Here is a 26,249-nt window from a genome sequence, read left to right on the forward strand (position 1 = left end):
AATCTCATTTACAATCACATCAAAAAGAATAAAATACCTGCAAATAAATCTAATTAAGGAAGAAAAGACCTGTACTTGGAAAACCATAAAACACTGATGAAAGAAATTAAAGACAACACAGATGGAAAGATATACTGTGCTCATGGATTAGAAGAATTAATATTGTTAAAATGACCATTCTATTCAAGGCAATCTACAAATTCAATGCAATCCCTATCAAAATACCAATGGCATTTGTCACAAAGCTAGAACACATAATTCTAAAATTTGTATGAAAACACAAAAGACCCTGAATAGCCAAAACAATATTGAGAAAGAAGAATAAAGCTGGAGCTATCATGTGCCCTGATTTCAAACTATATTACAAAGCTACAGTAATCAAAACAGCATGGTACTGGCACAAAAACAGACAAATAGCTCAATGGAATTGAACAGAGAGCCCAGAAATGAACCCACACATATATGGGCAATTAATCTATGACCAAGGAGGCAAGAATATACAATGGGGAAGAGACAGTCTCTTCAATAAATGGTGCTGGGAAAATCAGACAGCTACACGCAAAATAATCAAACTGGATTACTTTTTCATACCATATAAAAAAATAAAATCAAAATGGATTAAAGACTTAAATGTAAGACCTGAAACCATAAAACTTCTAGAAGAAAAGATAGGCAGTATGCTCTTTGACATCAGTCTTAGCAATATTTTTTGGATATGTCTCCCCAGGCAAGGGAAACAAAAGCAAAAATAAACAAATGGGACTACATTAAACTAAAAAGCTTTTGCACAGCAAGGGAAACCATCAACAAAAAGAAAAGGCCACCGACCAAATGGGAGAAGATATTTACACATGGTATGACTTATAAGGGGTTAATATCCAAAATATATAAACAGCTCATACAACTCAACATTTAAAAAAAATTTTTTTTAAATGGGCAGAAGACCTGAATAGACATTTTTCCAAGAAAGACATACAGATGCCAACAGGCACATAAAAAGATGCTTAACGTCATTAATCACCAGAGAAGTGCAAATTAAAACCAGAGTGAGGTACTCCCCTGGTGGCGTAGTGGTTAAGAATCTGCTTGCCAATGCAGGGGACACAGGTTTGAACCCTGGTCTGGGAAGATCCCACATGCTGAGGAGCAACTAAGCCCATGCAACACAACTACTGAGCCTGTGTGCCACAACTACTGAAGCCCGCACGCCTAGAGCCCATGCTCCGCAACAAAGAGAAGCCACCACAATGAGAAGCCCGTGCACCGCAACGAAGAATAGCCCCCGCTTGCTACAACTAGAGAAAGCCCACATGCAGCAACGAAGACCCAATGCAGCCAAAAATAAATAAATAAATTAATTAATTAAAAAAAAAAACCCACAGTAAGATATCACCCAACACACCTGTCAGAATGGCTATCATCAAAAAAAAAAAAAAAAGTGTTTCCCTGGTGGCACAGTGGTTGAGAATCCGCCTACCTATGCAGGGGACATGGGTTCGATCCCTGGTCTGGGAAGATTCCCACACGCTGCCAAGCAACTAAGCCCGTGTGCCACAACTACTGAGCCTGTGCTCTAGAGCCTGTGAGCCACAACTACTGAGCCCGCATGTCACAACTACTGAAGCCCGTGCGCCTAGAGCCCATGCTTTGCAACAAGAGAAGCACTGTAATGAGTAGCCCCTGCTCACTGTAACTAGAGAAAGCCCGTGTGCAGCAATGAAGACCCAACACAGCCAAAAATAAATAAGTAAATAAATTTATTTAAGAAAAAAAACCCCACAAATAACAAATGTTGGTGAGGATGTGGAGAAAAGGGAACCCCCCATACACTGTTGGTGGAAATGTAAATTGGTGCAGTCACTGTGGAAAACAGTATAGTGGCTCCTCAAAAAAACTAAAAATAGAACCACCATATGACCGAGCAATTCCACTCCTGGGTATGTATCTGAAAAAAAGGAAACATTAATTTGAAAAGATACACACACCCCAATGTTCATGGCAGCATTATTTACAATTGCAAAAATATGGAAGCAACCTAAGTGTCTATCAACAAATGAATGGATAAAGAAGATGTGGGAGTTCCCTGGTGGCTAGTGGTTAGGATTCCAGGCTTTCACTTCTGTGGCCTGGGTTCAATTCCTGGTCGAGGAACTGAGATCCCACAAGCTGAGCAGCTCAGCCCAAATAAATAAGATGTGAGATATGTGCACATGCGCACACACACACACACACACACACACACACACACACACAAAAATACTACTCAGCCATAAAAAATGAATGAAATTTTGACATTTGCAACAACATGGACGGACTTGGAGCATATTATGCTAAGTGAAATAAGTCAGAGAAAGACAAATACTATACGATTTCACTTATATGTGAAATCTAAAAAACAAAACAAATGAACAAACATAACTAAACAGAAACAGACTCATAGATAAGAGAACAAAAAGGTGGTTGCCAGAGGGGAGAGGGATTGGTGAGGGAGATCAAGAGGTACAAATTTCCAGTTACAAAATAAATGAGTCACAGGTATGAAATGTACAGTGTGGTGAATACAGCTAATAATTATGTAATACCTTTGTATGGTGACAGATGGTAACTAGACTTATTGTGATCATTTTGAAATGTCTAGAAATAATCAAATCACTATGTTGTGTACCAGGAACTAACATAGTGTTGTAGGTCAATTATACTTCAAAAACAAATTCATAGAAAAAGAGATCAGATTTTGGTTACCCAGAGGTGGGGGGTAAGGGGAGGTGGAATTGGATGAAGGTAGTCAAAAGGTACAAACTTCCAGTTATACGATAACTGTACTATAATAGTACTAGCGATGTAACATACAACATGATAAATATAATTAGCACTGCTGTATATTACATATGAAAGGTGTTAAGAGAATAAATCCTAAGAGTTCTCATCACAAGGAAAAAAAATTTTCTATTTCTTTAATTTTGTATCTCTTTGTGATGATGGATATTCACTAAACTTATTGTGGTAATCATTTCATGAGGTATGGAAGTCAAATCATTATGCTGTATACCTTAAACTTATACAGCGTTGTATGTCAATTATATCTTAATAAAACTGGAAGATAAAAATAAAGAAAAAATTACCTGAACGATGAACAATTTTTAAAAATGTGTCACTGTCTTCTTTAATCTATAAATAGAGACCTATCATTTTAACAAATGATCACATAGTATTACATTTTATGGATATATTATAATTTACGTAATCAATCCCTTATTGGTGGACAGTTATGTTATTTCCAGGTTTTTACTTCGGAACAAAAATGCTGTAAACATCTGTACTAGTTTCCTAGGGCTACCATAACAAATTACCACAAACTGGGTGACTTAAAACAACAAAAATTTATTCTTCGGGGGGCCAGAAGTCAGAAATCAAGGTGTCAGTAGGGCTGGTTCCTTCTGAAGGCTCTGACGGAAAATCTGTCCCATACTTTTCTCTTAGCTTGCAGCTGCTGCTGGCAATTCTTGGCGTTACTTGGCTTGTAGACACATCACTCCAATCTCAGCCTCATCTTCACAGCTTTCTTCTCTCTCTGTCTCTGGGTGTTTTCTTCTTATAAAACTATCAGTCATTGGACTTAGAGCCCACCCTAAATCCAGTATGACTTCATGTCAAGATCTTTAAGTAATTATATCTACAAGGACCCTATTTCCAAATAAGGTCACATTCCAAGGCTCCGGGTAGACATAAACATCGGGGGGATAACTTTCAAGCCACTACAACCTTGAACTATTTGTTTATGCATTTTATTAAGTTCACAGGATGAAATTTCTAGGAGTAGAATCTTCTCTTGGAGAAAGTGTCCAGCTTTCTTTTAGTGTTGGCTCCCTAGCCCCTTCTGGAGTAGGTAATGGGAGGTTACAAGATCTTCCCAATTCCCTCATCCCCCCAGACAAATCTCACACTAATTCCAGACTTTTTGACTGAAAAATTAAAATTAGGACTCAAATAAAAGCAACACTCTTTTGGATACTTGTACTGAAAGGTAGTATAAAGCTAAAGTCAAAACATCCATATTTAGGCAAAGTGTATAATGAAGCAGAGAAAGTTGTTCTGAGGAAAAGGGCAGATGGGCAGAGAGTAGCAGACATAACACACCATATAGTAGCAGACACTGTAGAGAGTAATCTTAATAACTATAAAGAACTTTACAGCTCTAAAAATAGTTTTTATGAATATAATGGCACTATATGTCCATTGGAAAAAAACCTGGAAAACACAGAAATATAAAATCAAAATCATGCATAAGCCTTCCATCATATTGTTAATATTTTTATGTATTTCCACCTAATTAAAATAAATTTAGAATTGTACAATAATTTAGAATCATACTATAACTTCAATAGTACTGAAGGCCGATTTTCGTACTTAACATTATCACGTGAGTATTCATCCATGTAACTTAATAATCTTGAAAATAATAATTTGGATGGCAGTATAATGTTCCACCATATGATAATCACTTTATTAATCATTTTACTTGTGGGTACAGTACACAACACAACCAAACTGCTCTCCAGAATGGGTGGAACAAGCATTCTCCTATTAGCAGTGTGTAAGGCTGAGTGGCTCACAGTATAACCCTAAAATTGAACAATATAATGTCTTATTTAAGAGGTGAAAAATTATATATCATTATATTTCTTTGGGTTACTGAATTACTTTTATGTTTATTCATTTTTCTTTTTATTAATAGTATATTATATTTTATGAAATGTTTATTCAGGTTATTTAACCACCTTAAGGCTTAATCTTCTCATATGTAGATTAGGCTCAATACCTATCGTTATGATGATAAAATACTGCAAAAGTAAACTGAGTAGGTATACAATAAATGTTAGTTCCCTTCCTAAGATTTTATTCTATAATAAGATAAACAGTTTTATTCTAATAAGGTAAAAGAGTTTAGAAAAATATACAACTATAAGTCATTTGTTAGAAATAAAACAGTAATAGATTCACTGGAATTACATGTAATCTTAAAAAAAAGGAATAAGAAATGGTTATCTGTGAAAATTATAGTTTGTATACCATGATAAGCAACAATAGTTTTATAAAACTGGACATTGTGGGCTTATTTCCTCAGATTCAAAAATAATCTTGTGGACTTCCCTGGCGGTCCAGTGGTTAAGCCTCCGTGTTTCCAATGCAGGGGGCACAGGTTTGATCCCTGGTCAGGGAACTAGGATCCTGCATGCTACACAGGGAAAAAAATTTAAAAATTAAAAATTAAAAAAAAAATCTTGTAAATCTGAACAGTTAAAAATCAAGATGAAAACAAATAAATGCACTCAAGAAAGTCACCAGATGAGTATGTTATCCTTGTTGCCAACAATATGAAAGAGGTAACCACAGAAACAGAGACATAATCACACCACTAATAACAAATTAGCTAAATAGCACAGGTTTCACAACAGATTCATTTGAAATAGTGTCCGGTGAGTTGTAATTTACACAAAGACTTTCAAGTGCAGAAGAAATAACTGGATAATAACACAAAAGTTGCTAGACAGGGAGTATTGGTATCTCTCATAAGAACTGGTTCCTGGCCCAATGTATTTTAAAGAATGTTTGTTTCCTGAATTTGTACCTCAGAGTATCATCACTGGGGGGGGTGGGGGGGGTAGTTTCTTTAAAGTGTATAGAGAAGCTATGAACACTGGGATGCATGTATCCTTTCGAATTATGGTTTTCTCCGGATATATGGCCAGGAGTGGGAATGTTGGATCATATGGTAGCTTTATTTTTAGTTTATTAAGGTATCTCCATACTGTTCTCCATAGTGGCTGTACCAGTTTACATTCCCACTAACAGTGTAGGAGGGTTCCCTTTTTACCACACCCTCTCCAGCATTTGTTGTGTGTAGATTTTCTGATGATGCCCATTCTAACTGGTGTGAGGTGATACCTAATTGTAGTTTTGATTTGCATTTCTCTAATAATTAGTGATGTTGAACATCTTTTCATGTGCCTCTTGGCCATCAGTATGTCTTCTTTGGAGAAACGTCTATTTAGCTCTTCTGCCCATTTTTGATTGGGTTGTTTGTTTTTTTGATATTGACCTGCATGAGCTGTTTGTATATTTTGGAGATTAATCCCTTGTCGGTCGCTTCATTTGCAAATATTTTCTCCCATTCTGTGGGTTTTCTTTTTGTTTTGTTGATGGCTTCCTTTGCCGAGCAAAAGCTTTTAAGTTTAATTAGGTCCCATTTATTTATTTTTGTTTTTATTTTCATTACTCTTGAAGGTGGATCAAAAAAGATCTTGCTGTGATTTATGTCAGAGAGTGTTCTGCCTATGTTTTCCTCCAAGAGTTTTATAGTATCCGGTCTTACATTTAGGTCTTTAATTCATTTTAAGTTTATTATGGTGTTAGGGAATGTTCTTTTTTTTTTTTTTTTTTAGATATTCATTTTTAGATGTTTTTAGATGTTTTACACTTTAAAAATTTTTTATAATATTCTTTTTTTTTTTTAAGAGCAGTTTTAGGTTTTATAACAAAATTGAGAGGGAGGTACAGAGTTTTCCCATGTGCTCCCTGCCCCCACATATGTAAGGCCTCCCCCATTATCCACATTGCTCACTAGAATGGTACATTTCTTACCAAAAATAAATCTACATTGACACATCATAACACAGAGTAATTTTAGGGCAGTAAAAGTACTTTGTATGATATTATAATGCTGGATATATGTCATTATACATTTTTCCAAGCCCAGAGAATGTACAACGCCAAGAGTGAAACCTAAGATTAACTATGGACTTTGGGTGATTATGATGTGTCAATGTAGAAAATGTTCTAATTTCATTATTTTACATGTAGCTGTCTAGTTTTCCAAGCACCACTTATTGAAGAGACTGTCTTTTCTCCATTGTATATTCCTGCCCCACCAATAGTTTTTATTAATAAAAATTATAATTGAGAGATCCATTAGATAAAGGATGCTCTAGATCATTCCTTTAAATTGCTGTATAGTATGCTATCACAGGAATATACCAAATTTTATGTATCTATCCTCATACCAATGGACATTCTAGGTTGTTTCCTATGTTTTTCTATTAAACAGTATTTCGGTGAAATCCTTATATATGTACATTTACACAAGTGTCTTGCTTTATGCTTTATATACATATGGAAGAATCTTTCTGGTTGGGGAAGAAGGAAAGGAAAAGAGGAAAGGGATGGAAAGGGGTCCTAGCTATCAAAGGAGGCAGAAGGTCAATGGACAAAGGATGAGAATGCTCACTGGAGTAGAGTTCCCTTACATCCATCTTCACTGTCACTGCCATATTTCAGGCCCTTACCTTGACTTGTATGATAAAAAGTAAAGTAAGTGAAAACTTAAAGAACAATGCATGCTAAGAGTATTATTTTACAAGCAGGGAGTCAATAGATATTGTTTCACTTTTGATAGAGAAATGCAGGCTCAATTTTTTTTAATTTAAAGGTAAACTTTTCTTTTTATTCTCTAGGAGCTTATCTTCTAAATTACTTTTTAAAGGCATGTAAGTGTTCATTATATTCATTAAGTGAGAAAATCACATCAAAAATATTACATAATGCATAATCATATTTTTATTTAAAAAAAATATATGTGTATATACATACAGAAATAGAAGAGTCTGGAAAATTTATAGCAAATAATTAACTGGTCTTAAGAAATTTTCCATGAGGTCACAGGTATGGGATGAGGGTGGGATGGTGAAGCAGTAGGAGCTGGTACCATGGAATCTAAGCCACCTGCTTGGGCAGTTTAATTGTGCGTCATGGACCTGCTTGGGTCAGGTCCCATATTTACCAATTTCATTTTATAACATAATGCTGGGCAGAGTGATTACTGGTGCTTTTCATTTTCTTTTTCTGCTTCTTTATATTTTCTTTAATTTTTCCTTCACAGTATTTTGAAGAGTTAAAGTATTTGTTTGTTTGAATACTTCCCCAAGTCTACTATGAGCTCCACAAAGACTTTACCACTGTTTCTCTCAGGCTTAGCATTGTGCCTGGCATATTGAAAGTAATCAATTAATATTTGCTGACTAATTAAAAATGTTCTACAATAGGAAAATAATTACTTTCTAATAAGAAAAACAACAGGGCTTCCCTGGTGGCGCAGTGGTTGAGAATCTGCCTGCCAATGCAGGGGACATGGGTTCGAGCCCTGATCTGGGAAGATCCCACATGCCATGGAGCAACTAGGCCCATGAGCCACAACTACTGAGTCTGCACGTCTGGAGCCTGTGCTCCACAACAAGAGAGGCCACGATAGTGAGAGGCCCGCGCACTGCGATGAAGAGTGGCCCCCGCTCGCCACAACTAGAGAAAGCCCTTACACAGAAACGAAGACCCAACACAGCCAAAAATGAATATACAAATAAATAAATTAATTAAAATACATTGAAAAAAAAAGAAAAACAAGTAGTTTTCACAAAGAAAATCCATATGAACATAATATCAATTTTTATTATTTAAAAAAAAAATTTTTAACATCTTTATTGGAGTATAATTGCTTTACACTGTTCTGTTAGTTTCTGCTGTAAAACATATAATGAAGTGAATCAGCTATATGTATACATACATCCCCATATCCCCTCCCTCGGCGTCTCCCTCCCACCCTCTCTATCTCACCCCTCTAGGTGGTCACAAAGCACTGATCTGATCTCCCTATGCTATGTGGCTGCTTCTCACTAGCCAACTATTTTACATTTGGTAGTATATATAAGTCCATGCCACTCTCTCACGTCGTCCCAACTTACCCTTCCCCCTCCCCATGTCCTCAAGTCCATTCCCTACGTCTGCGTCTTTATTCCTGTCCTGCCCCTAGGTTCTTCGGAACCATTTTTTTTTAGAGTCCATATATGTGTGTTAGCATATGGTATTTGTTTTTCTCTTTCTGACGTACTTCACTCTGTATGACAGACTCTAGGTCCATCCACCTCACTGCAAATAACTCAATTTCTTCTCTTTTTATGGCTGAGTAATATTCCATTGTATATATGTCCCACATCTTCTTTATCCATTCATCTGTCGATGGACACAATATCAATTTTTAAAATGTAACATACCAGAAAATTGTGGAGCCTGAACCAAGATGGTGGAGTAGAAGGACATGCTCTCACTCCCCCTTGCGAGAACACCAGAATCACAACTAACTGCTGAACAATCATCGACAGGAAGACACTGGAACTCACCAAAAAAGATACCCCACATCCAAAGACAAAGGAGAAGCCACAATGAGACAGTAGGAGGAGCACAATAAAATCAAATCCCATAACTGCTGGGTGGGTGACTCACAAACTGGAGAACACATACCACAGAAGTCCACCCACTGGAGTGAAGGTTCTGAGCCCCATGTCAGGCTTCTGAACCTGGGGGTCCGGCAACAGGAGGAGGAATTCCTACAGAATCAGACTTTGAAGGCTAGAGGGATTTGCTTGCAGCACTCTGGCAGGACTCTGACAGGACTGGGGGAAACAGAGACTCCACTCTTGGAGGGCACACACGAAGCAGTGTGCACATCGGGACCCAGGGGAAGGAGCAATGACCCAAGAGAGACTGAACCAGACCTACCTGCTAGTGTTGGAGGGTCTCCTGCAGAGGCGGGCGGTGGCTGTCGCTCACCGTGGGGACAAGGACACTGGCAGCAGAACTTCTGGGAAGTACTCCTTGGCGTGAGCCCTCCCAGAGTCCTACATTAGCCCCATCAAAGAGCCTGCTGGCTCCAGTGTTGGGTCACCTCAGGCCAAACAGCCAACAGGGAGGGAACCCAGCCCCAGCCATCAGCAGTGAAGCAGATTAAAGTTTTACTGAGCTCTGCCCACCAGAGCAACACCCAGCTCTACCCACCACCAGTCCCTCCCATCAGGAAACTTGCACAAGCCTCTTAGATAGCCTCATCCACCAGAGGGCAGACTGCAGAAGCAAGAACTACAATCCTGCAGCCTGTGGGACAAAAATCACATACACAGAAAGATAGACAACATGAAAAGGCAGAGGGCTATGTACCAGATGAAGGAACAAGATAAAATCCCAGAAAAACAAATAATGAAGTGGAGATAGGCAACCTTCCAGAAAAAGAATTCAGAATAATGATAGTGAAGATGATCCAGGACCTTGGGAAAAGAATGGAGGCAAAGATCAAGAAAATGCAAGAAATGTTTAACAAAGACCTAGAAGAATTAAAGAACAAACAAACACAGATGAACAATACAATAACTGAAATGAAAACTACACTAGAAGGAATCAATAGCAGAATAACTGAGGCAGAAGAACGGATAAGTGACCTGGAAGACAGAATGGTGGAATTCACTGCTGCAGAACAGAATAAAGAAAAAAGAATGAAAAGAAATGAAGACAGCCAAAGAGACCTATGGGACAACATTAAACACAACAACACTCGCATTATAGGGGTCCCAGAAGGAGAAGAGAGAGAGAAACGACCTGAGAAAACATATGAAGAGCTTATAGTCGAAAACTGTCCTAACATGGAAAAATGGCCACCCAATTCCAGGACGCGCAGAGAGTCCATACAGGATAAACCCAAGGAGAAACATGCCAAGACACGTAATAATCAAACTGGCAAAAATTAAAGACAAAAAAAAATTATTGAAAGCAGCAAGGGAAGAATGACAAATAACATACAAGGGAACTCCCATAAGGTTAACAGCTGGTTTCTCAGCAGAAACTCTACAAGCCAGAAGGGAGTGGCATGATATAATTAAAGTGATGAAAGGGAAGAACTTAAAACCAAGATTACTCTACCTGGCAAGGATCTCATTCAGATTCGATGGAGAAATCAAAAGCTTTACAGACAAGCAAAAGCTAAGAGAATTCAGCACCACCAAACCAGCTCTACAACAAATGCTAAAGGAACTTCTCTAAGCAGGAAACACAAGAGAAGAAAAGGACCTACAAACACAAACACAAAACAATTAAGAAAATGGTCATAGGAACATACATATCGATAATTACCTCAAACGTGAATGGATTAAATGCTCCAATCAATAGACACAGACTTGTTGAACGGATCCAAAAACAAGACCCATATATATGCTGTCTACAAGAGACCCACTTCAGACCTAGGGACACATAGAGACTGAAAGTGAGGGGATGGAAAAAGATATTCCATTCAAATGGAAATCAAAAGAAAGCTGGAGTAGCAATACTCATATCAGATAAAATAGCCTTGAAAATAAAGAATGTTACAAGAGACAAGGAAGGACACTACATAATGATCAAGAGATCAATCCAAGAAGAAGATATAACAATTATAAATATATATGCACCCAACATAGAAGCACCTCAATACATAAAGCAACTGCTAACAGCTATAAAAGAGGAAATCAACAGTAACACAATAATGGGGGGGCCTTTAACACCTCACTTACACCAATGGACAGATCATCCAAAATGAAAATAAAAAAAGGAAACAGAAGCTTTAAATGACACAATGAACCAGATAGATTTAATTGATATTTACAGGACATTCCATTCAAAAACAGCAGATTACACTTTCTTCTCAAGTGCACACAGAACATTCTCCAGGATGGAGACTCATCAGGAAAAAGAGGGAGAGGACTCAAATCAATAAAATTAGAAATGAAAAAGGAGAAGTTACAACAGACACCGCAGAAATACAAAGCATCCGAAGAGACTGCTACAAGCAACTCTATGCCAATAAAATGGACAACCTGGAAGAAAAGGACAAACTCTTAGAAAAACACAACCTTCCAAGACTGAACCAGGAAGAAATAGAAAATATGAACAGACCAATCACAAGTAATGAAATTGAAACTGTGATTAAAAATCTTCCAACAAACAAAAGTCCAGGACCAGATGGCTTCACAGGTGAATTCTATCAAACATTTAGAGAAGAGCTAACACCCATCCTTCTCAAACTCTTCCAAAAAATTGCAGAGGAAGGAACACTCCCAAACTCATTCTATGAGGCCACCATCACCCTGATACCAAAACCAGACAAAGATACTACAGAAAAAGAAAACTACAGACCAATATCACTGATGAATATAGATGCAAAAATCCTCAACAAAATACTACCAAACAGAATCCAACAACACATTAAAAGGATCATACACCATGATCAAGTGGGATTTATCCCAGGGATGCAAGGATTCTTCAATATATGCAAATCAATCAATGTGATACACCATACTAACAAATTGAAGAAGAAAAACCATATGATCATCTCAACAGATGCAGAGAAAGCTTTTGACAAAATTCAACACCCATTTATGATAAAAGCCCTGCAGAAAGTAGGCATAGAGGGAACTTTCCTCAACATAATAAAGGCCATATATGACAAACCCAGAGCCAACATTGTCCTCAATGGTGAAAAACTGAAAGCATTTCTTCTAAGATCAGGAACAAGACAAGGATGTCCACTCTCACCACTATTATTCAACATAGTTTTGGAAGTCCTAGTCACAGCAATCAAAGAAGAAAAAGAAATAAAAGGAATACAAATTGGAAAAGAAGAATTATAAAACTGTCACTGTTTGCAGGTGACATGATACTATACATAGAGAATCCTAAAAATGCCACCAGAAAACTACTAGAGATAATCAATGCATTTCGTAAAGTTGCAGGATACAAAGTTAATGCACAGAAATCTCTTGCATTCCTATACACTAATGATGAAAAATCTGAAAGGGAAATTAAGGAAACACTCCCGTTTACCATTGCAACAAAAAGAATAAAATACCTAGGAATAAACCTACCTAGGGAGACAAGAGACTTGTATGCAGAAAACTATAAGACACTGATGAAAGAAATTAAAGATGATACAAACAGATGGAGAGATATACCACGTTCTTGGACTGGAAGAATCAATATTTTGAAAATGACTACACTACCCAAAGCAATCTACAGATTCAATGCAATCCCCATCAAATTACCAATGGCATTTTTTACAGAACTAGAACAAAATATCTTAAAATTTGTATGGAGACACAAAAGACCCCGAATAGCCAAAGCAGACTTGAAGGAAGAAAACGGAGCTGGAGGAATCAGACTCCCTGACTTCAGACTATACTACAAAGCTACAGTAATCAAGACAATATGGCACTGGCACAAAAACAGAAATATAGATCAATGGAACAAGATAGAAAGCCCAGAGATAAACCCACACACCTATGGTCAGCTAATCTATGACAAAGGAGGCAAGGATATAGAATGGAGAAAAGACAGTCTCTTCAGTAAGTGGTGCTGGGAAAACTGGACAGCTACATGTAAAAGAATGAAATTAGAACACTACTTAACACCATACACAAAAATAAACTCAAAATGGATTCGAGACCTAAATGTAAGACAGGACACTATAAAACTCTTAGAAGAAAACATAGGAAGAACACTCTTTAACATAAATCACAGCAAGATATTTTTTGATCCACCTCCTAGAATAATGGAAATAAAAACAAAAATAAACAAATGGGACCTAATGAAACTTCAAAGCTTTTGCATGGCAAAGGAAACCATAAACAAGATGAAAAGACAACCCTCAGAATGGGAGAAAATATTTACAAACGAAGCAATGGACAAAGGATTAATCTCCAAAATATATAAACAGCTCATGCAGCTCAATATTAAAAAAACAAACAACCCAATCCAAAAATGGGCAGAAGAACTAAATAGACTTTTCTCCAAAGAAGACATACAGATGGCCAAGAAACACACGATAAGCTGCTCAACATCACTAATTATTAGAGAAATGCAAATCAAAACTACAATGAGGTATCACCTCACACCAGTTAGAATGGGCATCATCAGAAAATCTACACACAACAAATGCTGGAGAGGGTGTGGAGAAAAGGGAACCCTCTTGCACTGTTGGTGGGAATGTAAATTGATACAGCCACTATGGAGAACCGTATGGAGGTTCCTTAAAAAACTAAAAATAGAATTACCATATGATCCAGCAATCCCACTACTGGGCATATACCCAGAGAAAAGCATAATTCAAAAAGACACATGCACCCCAATGTCCATTGCAGCACTATTTGCATGGAAGCAACCTAAATGCCCATTGACAGACGAATGGATAAAGAAGATGTGGTACATATATACAATGGAATATTACTCAGCCATAAAAAGAAACAAAATTGGGTCATTTGTTGAGACGTGGATGGATCTAGAGACTGTCATAAAGAGTGAAGTACGTCAGAAAGAGAAAAACAAATATCATATATTAATGCATATATGTGGAACCTAGAAAAATGGTACAGATGAACCGGTTTGCAGGGCAGAAACTGAGACACAGATGTAGAGAACAAACGTATGGACACCAAGGAGGGAAGCGGCAGGGGGGCGAGGGTGGTGGAGTGATGAATTGGGTGATTGGGATTGACATGTATACACTGATGTGTATAAAATTGATGACTGATTAAAAAAAAAAAAAGTAACATACCATAATGGAGGTTGATAAAAAAATGTTATCAATTAATTAAACCTTGGTTTGGTATAATTGATGAAAATTTCACAGAAGAGATATTTGTGTGTGCCTTAAAGGGTGAATAGGAATTAGACAAGTGCAGAGAACAGTATTCAGGGAAGAGATAAAATATGGATATGCGAAAGCAAGAAAGAACACGGTGTGCCTATGAAACCACAAGAAATAACCTATATTATGTCTAGCAGGCAAGTTGTGTAAGGAGATAAAGCTACTAAGACAAACTAGAACTAATATAAAAATGGGTAACATGTTTGTGATCTCCCTATCACACTGAAAAATTTGAACTCTATCCCAGAGGGAGCAAATGGCGAGCAAATGATGCAGAAGAATGACAGAAAGACAAGTAACTTTAAGATAAGCCTGACAGACTGGTTATGGTAGGAAGGGGACAAAGAGGACACTACAGCAATAGTCCAAATAAGTGATGATGAGGGCTTGAACTAAGACAGCTGTAAGATGGGGAAAACGGAAGAGCAGGCATAAATTTGACTAAGAGAGTTCTCTATGATGAAAGAATGCATTCCCAATTGGTTTCCCAGTTGATTATGCAAAAGGCAAATAAAAACATGCAAGTATGTAATTACTACTCTACTGAAAAACTAATAAAATGTCACAAGTGTGAAGAAAGTTACCTGCTTTCTTTCCATAGAAGGAGGAAGTAACTTTTAACATGAAGGGCCATCATCATTAATATACCCTATTCAGATTTTTCATTATAATTAAACAAGGTGCTTAGCATAGTGGCTGGCACACAGTAAGTGCCAGTAAATATGAGCTGCTGTATTAATACTGTTGTTTTTAATATTATCAAAAAGGCCACAAAAGGAACTCATTTTCCCCTGGACATCTGCATATTTAACAAATAGTGATTCCTCCTTGAAATACTGGCCTGAGTTCTCAGAATTTAAATCTTTCCTACTGCCTAGGGCATAAGGAATTACATCAGATCTAATCACTGAAAGAGTCCTTAAATAGAACAGGAAGTACATAAAACTAGCAGTGGTAGGGAGGCGAACAATGAGCATTTTAAATATGTCTATGCATAGAGTAGGGCCCATTATCTGAAACGACTAATTAATTATATTTTCTTACTTCCTGTTTACTCCATGTAAACGCTTCTACGAAGTACTAGACTTCAAAAAGCGAAATGTTAAATACTATGTGTAAGTGTATAAATCTTTTCTTAGTAGGTTAGAGCAACAGTTCTCAAACGTGGTCTGTGGATTCTTCAAGGGGTCCTTGAGGTCAAAACTATTTTCATAATACTGAGAGTTATTTACTTTATTCACTGTATTCACATTTGCACTGATGGCACGAAGGTAATTCTGGGTACAAATGCTGGCATCTTTGCGCGAATCAGGGCAGTAGCAACCAAACTATACTATAATCATTGTATTCTTCCCTACCACTGAACATTCAGTTTTTTTAAAAGGCAGTTTCATGTGAAGTGATGTCTGTGTTAATTAACTTGATTATGGTAATCATTTCACAATATATATGAGTATCAAATCATCATGCTGAACTTTAAATATATACAATTTTATTTGTCAATTATACCTCAATAAATCTGGGAAAAAAGTGTTAAAATAAAAAAGCAGTGCCTTTGATGAAGGCTTTCATTTTGATGAAGACTTTAAATAATGCCTTTTATTTTGATAAAATAAAAATTACTAATTGTATTAAATCTCAACTCTTGAGCAGACAATTTTTTAATATTCTCTGCAATGAAATGGGAAATTGCATAAAGAACTAAAGATTTTAAAGCATGATGGTCATCTCAAGAAAATCTGTGTGACTGTTTTGAGTTGTGATCTCAATTAGCTACTTTTTCCATAGAACACCATTTTAAAAGAACTGACAGGTAAACTATGATTATTCATTTTGGGGTATTTGGAAGACGTTTTCCTAAAAATGAGTAACGTGAGCCTGTCACTTCAAGAAAAACAACTAACAGTATTTTTGCCAATGATAAAATTCAAGCTTTCAGGCAAAAATTAGAATTTTGAAAACTTTGCATCTGCCACTGTGAGTCTGATAGCTTCCCAATACTTAAAAGACCTTCCAATGCAATCTGAGATGATATATTAACAAATGTGATCTTCTGATATTATATAAAGAAATATGTCAACATCTGGAAGATCGGCATCAACAGTGAACCAATATTTTCCGTAAGACCAATGATGCATGATGCTACAAAATCATGCCTGGGTAAAAGTCCATTCAAAGTGCAAGATAGACCAATGAATTTTAATGTAACATAGTTAAGAAAAGTTCAATGACACAGCCTCAGATTCCACATTCCAATTAACCCCAGGACGGCCACTTGTCAAGTTTTGATATACTATCAAAGAAGAATATCCACAATTACCTGTAAAGGCTATTATTAAAATAATTCTCCCTCTTCCAGCTACACATGTCTGTTTAAAGCCTGATTTTCTTTATACACTTCAATCAAAACATTATTACAAGAGACTATATACAAAATCAGAAGTGAGAATCCAGATGATTTTGTTGTTGTTTTTTTTAAATTTATTTTTGGCTGCATTGGGTCTTTGTTGCTTTGTGAGGACTTTCTCTAGTTGCCGCAAGTGGGGCCTGCTCTTTGTTGCGGTGCGCGGGCTTCTCGTTGCGGTGGCTTCTCTTGTTGCGGAGCATGGGCTCTAGGTGTGCGGGCTTCAGTAATTGTGGCATGTGGGCTCTAGAGCGCAGGCTCAGTAGTGGTGGCACACGGGCTTAGTTGCTCTGCCGCGTGTGGGATCTTCCCGGACCAGGGTTCGAACCCATGTCCCCTGCACTGGCAGGCGTATTCTTAACCACTGCACCACCAGGGAATCCCTAGATGACTTCTATTAAGCCATACTTTAAAAAAGACCCCCCAAAACGTAAAGCAATGCCACTTCTATCAGTATATTTGTTTGTTTTGGCTATTTTTCATAAAAATATGTTATTTATGTTAACATGTAATAGATGTATTATTTTTAAATAAATTAAAACATAAATATTTAAAATTTTTTCTCAGCTTTAATTTCTAATATGGTAAATATCAATAGATAAAACCCACATATAAATAAAAACTCTTTGGGATTCTTAATTTTTAAAAGTGGAAAGAGGTTCTGAAAGCAAAAGTTTGAGAACAGGAGAGAACAGCACTAGCCCAAGCCAATCGTCTATTCAGAAACAGCTAGAATTGGGAGTTGAGGTCGGGGAGGTCTCCTTTAGCCAAGTTCCCATAATGCACTTCTGTCTCAAAGATTTCCACTTAGTGGGACAGTAGTGAGAAGCCCTGAAGGAAGGATTCCACTAGTCTTCTTTATTCCCCTTAACCATTGTATGGAAGGATAAAAAGGAAGAATAAAATGTCATGAAAACCCCAGATGTGGCTCCAGAACTTGGGCTTTGGTAAGACAGTAAGGATACAATGAATGGTAGATGTGTAAAACATGTTTCAAGGATTCAAACATTTAAAAGCAAGAATCCTTCTGTACAGAGGGACAGATACGAAGTGAATTTCCTAATTTTGCAGTTTGGCCTCAGGGCAAGCCACAGTCATAACGATGCAGCTAACCTCCAGAGAGAAAGCCTACAGTCACTTTGGCCTGAGGAACCAGGGAGTGGAGCCCAGGGCAACCACTGCCACCTGAGAGTGAGGGGAGAAACACAGATGGGGGAGCCCTAAATTCTGCGTATGAACTCTACCCAAGTCTCTGGTAGACCCCTGAGCTACGCATGCACAGAGCCAACTCAAAGCAGCTTGCAACTACGGTTGGAGAAGTGAGCTGGTATGTTTATTTCTAAATATGGCAAATGTTGATAGACACAACGTTGCTATATAAACAAAAGCTCTTTGAGGTCCTCAATTAAGTTTTCAGAGTATAAGGGGTTCCAAAACCAAATTGTTTAAGAACGGCCGGTCTGGGACTTCCCTGGTGGTCCGGTGGGTAAGACTCCATGCTCCCAAGGCAGGGGGCCTGGGTTCGATCCCTGGTCAGGGAACTAGATCCCACATGCATGCTGCAACTAAGAGTTCGCGTGCCGCAACTAAGAGCCGGCATGCTGCAACTAAAGATCCTGCATGCCACAACTAAACATGCTGCAACGAAGATCCTGCATGCCACAACAAAGACCTGGTGCGGAAGGAAGGAACGAAGGAAGAAAGAAAGAAAGAAAGAAAGAAAGAAAGAAGAAAGAAAGAACTGCTGGTCTATAGGATAAACTATTACTTATAAGATAAAATTAAACTTATTAAGATGTCATATAAAAGCTTTAATAATCTGTCCCTAAATCACTTTTCCATTACCACCATGCATTCTATGCACAATCACATTAGATTATCTGTTCCCCAGAAAAGCTTGCACTTTCATCATGTATGGATTTGAACATACTGTTCCCTACCTTAGGTGACCTATAATTAAATATATCAAATATTAATTTAATGTCAGCCACTTGTGCTAGACATTGGCAAAATTCTGTTCATCATTTGAACTCATCTAAATTGTTATTTCCTCTGTGAAGCCTTAAGTAAGTCTTCACCAGACACCCTAACAGAGTTAGCTGCTTATTCCTCTAAATGCCAATATCGCTTTGTTGATTTTCTATTTTTTCTTCACTAATCTCTGATCTCTCTAGTTGTCTTACTCCTCTTGGTATGCCGAAGTCATGGCATATACCTTGTGCACAGTAGGTACTCCAATATAATTGTGTAGGATAGTCAATTTATAGCTGGACTAGGAAAGCCCGATCCTTATCTCTGGAGACACCTGGATGTCTGGCTTTTGGACAAGATAAAGTCAGCTGGATTTATGATGTGCTGTTTAGAGTCCAAAACTGCCCTGGTGGCCTTTGAATCAGTGTTTACTGATGGTTTTCACCTGACAGAACTCATTAGCGAGCCTACCTTGACTACATGACCAGAGCGACATAAAAATACCCCACTGGGATCTTCTGCCTTGAGCGCTCCTGAACGCAAGACTTATTACACAGATCTTGGTGGTTCAATCCAGAGATGAAAGGGACCTGGGTGCAAATTAGGATCCTGAGTTTTCCTTTGACATTCCCCACATCCTCAATGCTTGTCTGCCCTCTCTCTTGCTGCACCATATCCTTTGCCTTTAAATAAAAGCCTTAGGTGAATATGCTCTATGGAGATTTGTGAGTCCTTCAACTATCCAAACTTGTGAAATCTTGCAATACTACTTTCTGCACACTTTACACACTTTCATGAATGTAAAAATAAGCCCCATGACCCAGCTCATATCTGTGTCAATCTTAACAAAACAAAAATTTCTACATTTTATAAATACTTTCACATCCACTAACACTAAATTCCCAAAGCAAACCTGTAGAGGGGTAGTCTCACCATTTACTAGAAAAACTCAGGCTCAAAACATTAAATGACTTGTCCACAGTAGCTCAACCAGTTAGGGGCAGAACTGGACTCAAGCCTAGGTCTAGGCCTCTCAGCTGTACCAGGCTGCCCCCAGTGTTTGCAGCAATCATAGTTGACCCTTGAACAACATGGGTTTGAACTGCGCAGGTCCACTTACTGATTTTTTTCAATAAATAGGTACTACAGTAGTACACGATCCACAGTTAGTTGAATCTGTGGATGTGGAACCCTGTACACAGGTATAAAGTTATACAGGGATTTTCAAGTATGCAGGGGTCGGCAGCCTAACCCCTACGTTGCTCAAGGGTCAACTGTACATGCCTATGCTGTAATTTGAGGATTTAAGGTAATATCTCTGTATCCTGATAAAGTTTATTGAAACAAGTCACAAAGATATCTGCATTCATCTATTAAAGAGGTTAACAGTAATATACAATGTTGATATCAAGAAGCTGAACATATTAATCCCTTCACTCCACAATTATATGAGCACCTATTATAGGGCTTAGGCACTGTGTTAGGTAGAGTTAACAGTTTTAGTGAAAAAGTGAGACATTTTAAAGAAGAAAAATGAATACCTTTTCAGTTCATGGATGAAAAGAAAGTTCAAATTTAAGTGCATAATCTGATATTCTAAATTCTTAAGTCATTAAACAACATTTATATAGTACTTTAGAGTGTATAAGGTCATTACTTTGCCAAATTTCATCCTCAAAACAAACCTATGAGACATTTTAAATCCAATTTGACAGCTAAGGAAAGTGAAAATAAAAATTAAGTAATTTGTCCTAATATATACAAAATCACATAGCTTGTATTAGGCAAAGTCAGGATTCAAGTGCAAGGGTACTATTAATTTATTTTCTTTCTACTTTCTACTTCTCTTATTCTTATGTTGATTTAGATTTAAATGTGCTATTTCACTTTTTGTTTTAAAAATCCATAAAATGAAAATCATTAAGTAAAACATTTGCTTATCATGATAATTATTAATAATTCAGAATTTAAAGTAAAATAATTTAAATGTCTTAGTGATGGTTTTCTGCTTTCTCTCTTTTTTTTTTAATTGAAGTATAGTTGATCTACTTCTCTTTCTAGCTGATGGCTATAAATATGTTTCTTAAACACTTATTGAATGACACATCTTCAACCTCTGGGTAATTTTAAACAGTTTTTTGGTAAATGAAATTAAAATCATTCATTTCTTTTAGTCAGCCTGCAGATCAATATAATGAAAACAAATAACTAAATTTAGATATGTATTTTCTAAACATGAAAAGCTTTCTGAGTTGCAGAATTTTTGGAAAATGTATAATTAGTTGTTAATGTTTAACAGTATCTCATTCTTGAACAGTATAAGCAACTAAATATATTTTTTCCAAAAGAATACATTAAGTAAAAAATAAGTTTATGAATTTAATTCATTTAACTTAAATTCTTAAACAGTGTTAATGCTAAATTCCTAAACAGTAAGGAAAAAATTAAAGACTGTAAAACACAAGTTTAAAAACTTTTTTAATTCCCAAATAACTCAAATGAACTGTTCTAGTTCTATCTGAATCCTTTGGGCCAAGTTCCACTGGAACAAGTCTTTTTTCCAGGGTATTCATTGCCCAAGTGTCAGCTTTTAAAGGTCTGAAAAAACCTGCTTTAAAGAAAGCCAGAGAAAATGAGATAGGCCAGCCAAGACAAGTGTGCCATGTAGCAAACAGTGGTTTCTCTGTGATCCAAATAAAACAGCAGTGCTGTTATACCCATACACACACATAACTGGAATATTTCTATGGTCGTTCCCATTAACCTTTAATCTAAATACTAATTTATTTATTTTTTTAAACTTGGTTTTGATTTTACATTAAACAATAAAGAGAATGAAACAGTGATAAAATTCACACAAATTAGATAATAAAAGAAAAAGAATAAAACAGACTACTAAAATCTATTGAACTTGTATGCCTGGAATCATGCTGGTGACTTTATTTACATAATTTCTCTTAATACAAACTATCACCTTGTGAGCTGGTGTTAACATTCTTATTTTACATATCAGGAAATTGAGACACAGTATGAATAAGAAACTTGCCCAGTGTCATATAGCTCCTAAATGGAAATATCTACATTCAATCTCATACCATTTCTCTTTAACAAGCTGTGGTCCTCCTACCACATCATGCAAAAACAAAAAGCAAAAGAGAAGAAAAAGGACAAAAGAGACAAAATCATGAGCATTGGTCTACTCTAATAATTCTTTTTTTTTTTTTAACTTTAATAGCCTTACTCTTTTTTTTTCAACTTTAATAGCCTTACTCTTTTTTTCGGCTGTGTTGAGTCTTCATTGCTGTGCGTGGGCTTTCTCTAGTTGTGGAGAGTGGGGGCTACTCTTCGTTGCCGTGCAAGGACTCCTCATTGTAGTGGCTTCTCGTTGCAGAGCATGGGCTCTAGGTGTGCAGGCTTCAGTAGTTGCAGCGCACGGGCTCAGTAGTTGCAGCACGCAGGCCCTAGAGCATGCGGGCTTCAGTAGTTGCGGCGTGTGGGCTCCTGGGCGTGGGGGCTTCAGTAGTTGTGGCACACAGGCTCAGTAGTTGTGGCTCGCGGGCTCTAGAGCACAGGCTCAGTAGTTGTGGCACACGGGCTTAGTTGCTCTGCAGCATGTGGGATTTTCCCAGACCAGGGCTCGAACCCGTGTTCTCTGCATTCGCAGGTGGATTCTTAACCACTGCGCCACCAGGGAAGTCCCTCTAATAATTCTTTTTTTTTTTTTTTTTTTAAATGAGGCTGGGAGTGGAACACTTTATTATTATTATTATTTTTAATTATTTATTTATTTATTTATTTATTTATGGCTGTGTTGGGTCTTCGTTTCTGTGTGAGGGCTTTCTCTAGTTGCGGCAAGTGGGGGCCACTCTTCATCGCGGTGCACGGGCCTCTCACTATCGTGGCCTCTCCCGTTGCGAAGCACAGGCTCTAGACGCGCAGGCTCAGCAATTGTGGCTCACGGGCTTAGTCGCTCCGCAGCATGTGGGATCTTCCCAGACCAGGGCTCGAACCCGTGTCCCCTGCATTGGCAGGCAGATTCTCAACCACTGCGCCACCAGGGAAGCCCCCTCTAATAATTCTTAAGAGGGAAGCAAACCATATAATTCTGGCAACTATACTAGATTCATCTGAACCTCTACAGAATTTACTCGTTTGTAATCCATAAGAGTAAAGAAACAATACTGTCTTAAAAACAATTCCTTCACTGGTGTAATGAATCATTTATCTTTTGTGCTATTTATCTTTTCACATTTTTAAGTTTATATACTAGCTAGCACATAACCTATTGGGAAAAAAAATCCATCATACAGCACTGCAAAGTAATACACATAGAGTAGGTATTTAGTAAATATTTGTTGAATACTTTGTATATTCACAATGCCTTGAAATCAGTTAAGTACTTAAATAGCTAATGATATTAGCCTTCAGGGACACTGGTCTTAAAGTTCTGGTTTTGGAGTTCAGTTTGAAAAAGGGGTCTATTTTAATTGATCATGACCAAGACACACTACTGTTTATCTGAGTTGATTCATCATTTCTCTAGTATTCTCCATTTTATCAAAATGGCTTCACAATGACAACCAGGCAAAATAAATCTTTTTTATTCTGCAGATTACAATGGGCAGAATATGCCAAACAATTCCTCACTGGTTTAATAAACATTTACTGAGAACTTAATCCATATTAGACACTATGTTAAGTGCTGTGGATACAAGGTTAGAGTTAAAAAGTTTTTAACATGAGGCATTATCAATAAAGTGGAGAATATAGACACATATATAAATAATTACAACACTGTGTGAAGTGTACACACATTATTCATTCAGTAAATATTATTGAAAGCCTCATGTAACAAACACTGTAACAAGCCCAGGATACAGCAATGAACAAAACTCTAGGGTCCCTGCCCTCACAGACTTTATAATTTAACATGGCCTCAAAGACTTCCCAAGTCTCCAGAAAAATGAACTCACGGTCAAATATCACAAAAACACATGAGGGAACATGCACCCATAAAGAATGAATCAGTAAAAGCACAAGCAACAGAAACAAATATGCAAAGATGAAAGATACTGAAATTAATGGATACAGAATATTAAGTATATCTAGTATGTTTAAACAAATGAAAGCAACAAAAAGAACCAAAGAAGAAAAAAATCATCAAAAATTATCACGCAGATTTGAAAAAGAAACAACAGAACCTTTAGAAATGAAAAAATATAATAATTAAAAACACTAAAGACAAAAAGTGAATTTAGGAGGAAAAAAAATAAGGCTGAATTAACCAAATAAGAGAGATGAGAGGGAGAAAGCAGGACATCCCAGACAGAAAAGACAGTGTATGCAAACACATGAAACCATGAAGCTGCATTCTGTGTTCGAGGAAATAAAAGCTGAATTATATTGCTGAAGTATAATGTGCAAGTGTTTAAAAAGGAAAGCGATTGGGCTTCCCTGGGGGCGCAGTGGTTGAGAATCTGCCTGCCAATGCAGGGGACACGGGTTCGAGCCCTGGTCTGGGAAGATCCCACATGCCGCGGAGCAAGTAGGCCCGTGAACCACAATTACTGAGCCTGCGCGTCTGGAGCCTGTGCTCCACAACAAGAGAGGCCACAATAATGAGAGGTCCACGCACCGTGATGAAGAGTGGCCCCCACTTGCTGCAACTAGAGAAAGCCCTCGCACAGAAACGAAGACCCAACACAGCCATAAATAAATAAAATAAAAATTAAAAAAAAAAAAAAAAAAGCGAGGGTACCTGAGCACACAGGCCTGCTTTGTTGGATTCTTCTCCTTTCAAATTTCATCCTCGTTCTTCATCAATCCTAGTCTCCCTCCGTGATCAATATTCTCCTTAGAAGATGGCTGTTTCATGAAAACTTTCCCAATAACATCTTCATTTTTAATCACATAATTGTAACATGTTAATATATCTCGCAAGCGTTACACTGTCATTGTCATTGGTACTATACTGACTTGTTCTGAACTGAGTGTAGAAAGATTTACTCTTCTGGCCAAAACCTTCCAAAGGCTTTTGATCACAAATAAAATAAAAACCAAACACCTTACCATGGACTACAAAGCCAACACAATCGACCTCTGCCTTCCTCTTCTAACTATTCTTCTTGCCCACCCATTCCAACACTAGCCTTCCTAATGCTCCTAAAAACAAACCAAGTCCATTCCAGTCTCAGGGCCATAAGCAGAACTACCTGGAACATCATTACCCCAGATTACCTCTGGGTAATTCCTTCTCATTCTTTAGGTATTATGCCAAATACTACCAACTCAGAGAAGCCTTCTTTAATTACCCTATCTAAAGAAGTCCTCTAACCATTCTCTATCATATTACCTTGTTTTATTTCTTCATAGCATTTATCACAATTAGAAGCCTTTATATAGTCAGTTATATATTTGTCATCTTTCCTCATTAGAATGCAATCTCTTGACAACAGCAATCTTAATTATTTTCTTCACTGCTGTATCACAAACTCCTAGAACAGTACTTGTAATAGCCATGTGTTCTGGTTTTTGTCATTTCTGCTTTGACATGTGGGGTCTTGCTGACCTTGGTGGGACTGCTCTTCCCAGGGCTAGCTATTTCGCATACTACTTGCCTGTAAGCACACCTTTTATATGCAAACCAAACAATCACAGCCCATAACCCCAGCTACCTCCTTTATCAGACTCTAGGCCACTATTCCCCTGCCCTAATCACTTCTGGGCCATGTATCAGACAACTAAAGACAGTCCCTAAGCCCCAGAGCCCACTGAAATTATTCAAACTAACCAATCCCAGGCCTGCTTACCCTACCTTGCCCACTCCTTCCCACAGAAGCCATAATAAAGGCTCTCACCCACATCTCCCCTCCACAACCTCCCCTCCCTAGACTGACCCTGGCGCTTCCCCATGTGGTACTACTGCACAGTGTGCTATGCCTCCTGCTTCTAAGGAACTGTGAGTAATAAAAAATTCTTCCTTTATGGCAATCATTTCCATGTTTGTGTGTCTTATCATACCTAATTAAACAAATCCCAGGTACCTTTAAAATAAGTGCCTAGCATAAAGTACATGCTCAACAAATATTGTTGAATGTATCACCTAGAGAATAAATTCCTTTTGTTTCCTTTCAGTTCCTAGCATGACTGAGTTTACTCATATCATTCTTCAATACACTTTAATAATTAAATAATTTGTAAAACATGTATTCTTTGCCCAATAAGAGATAGTTATCATGCTAAGTACTAAAGATACAGGGATGAATAAAAAATAGATATGTTCTGTTCATAAGAGTTTCAAATAAGATATGAGAATGCAGAAAA

At 37.4% G+C, this 26,249-nt stretch overlaps 1 protein-coding gene and 2 long non-coding RNA genes across 4 annotated transcripts in view; 1 reads left to right on the forward strand and 2 right to left on the reverse strand.

The window, feature by feature from the left end:
* Positions 1–26,249, reverse strand: part of ACER3 (alkaline ceramidase 3) — a 186,378-nt gene that overhangs the window by 129,595 nt on the left and 30,534 nt on the right. The gene's annotated exons all lie outside the window — the stretch shown is intronic.
* On the reverse strand, positions 1,743–12,286 carry LOC309636824. Its single transcript, XR_014250247.1, has 2 exons — positions 9,102–12,286; positions 1,743–1,945 (listed from the first exon to the last, which is right to left on the reverse strand). It is a non-coding gene; the product is annotated as an uncharacterized lncRNA (long non-coding RNA).
* Positions 14,066–24,472, forward strand: LOC309668417. The gene is made up of 2 exons (XR_014268224.1): positions 14,066–22,621; positions 22,990–24,472. It is a non-coding gene; the product is annotated as an uncharacterized lncRNA (long non-coding RNA).

The sequence above is a fragment of the Balaenoptera physalus genome, assembly GCF_965194825.1.
Source record: "Balaenoptera physalus genome assembly, chromosome: 10".
NCBI classification, from domain to species: domain Eukaryota; kingdom Metazoa; phylum Chordata; class Mammalia; order Artiodactyla; family Balaenopteridae; genus Balaenoptera; species Balaenoptera physalus.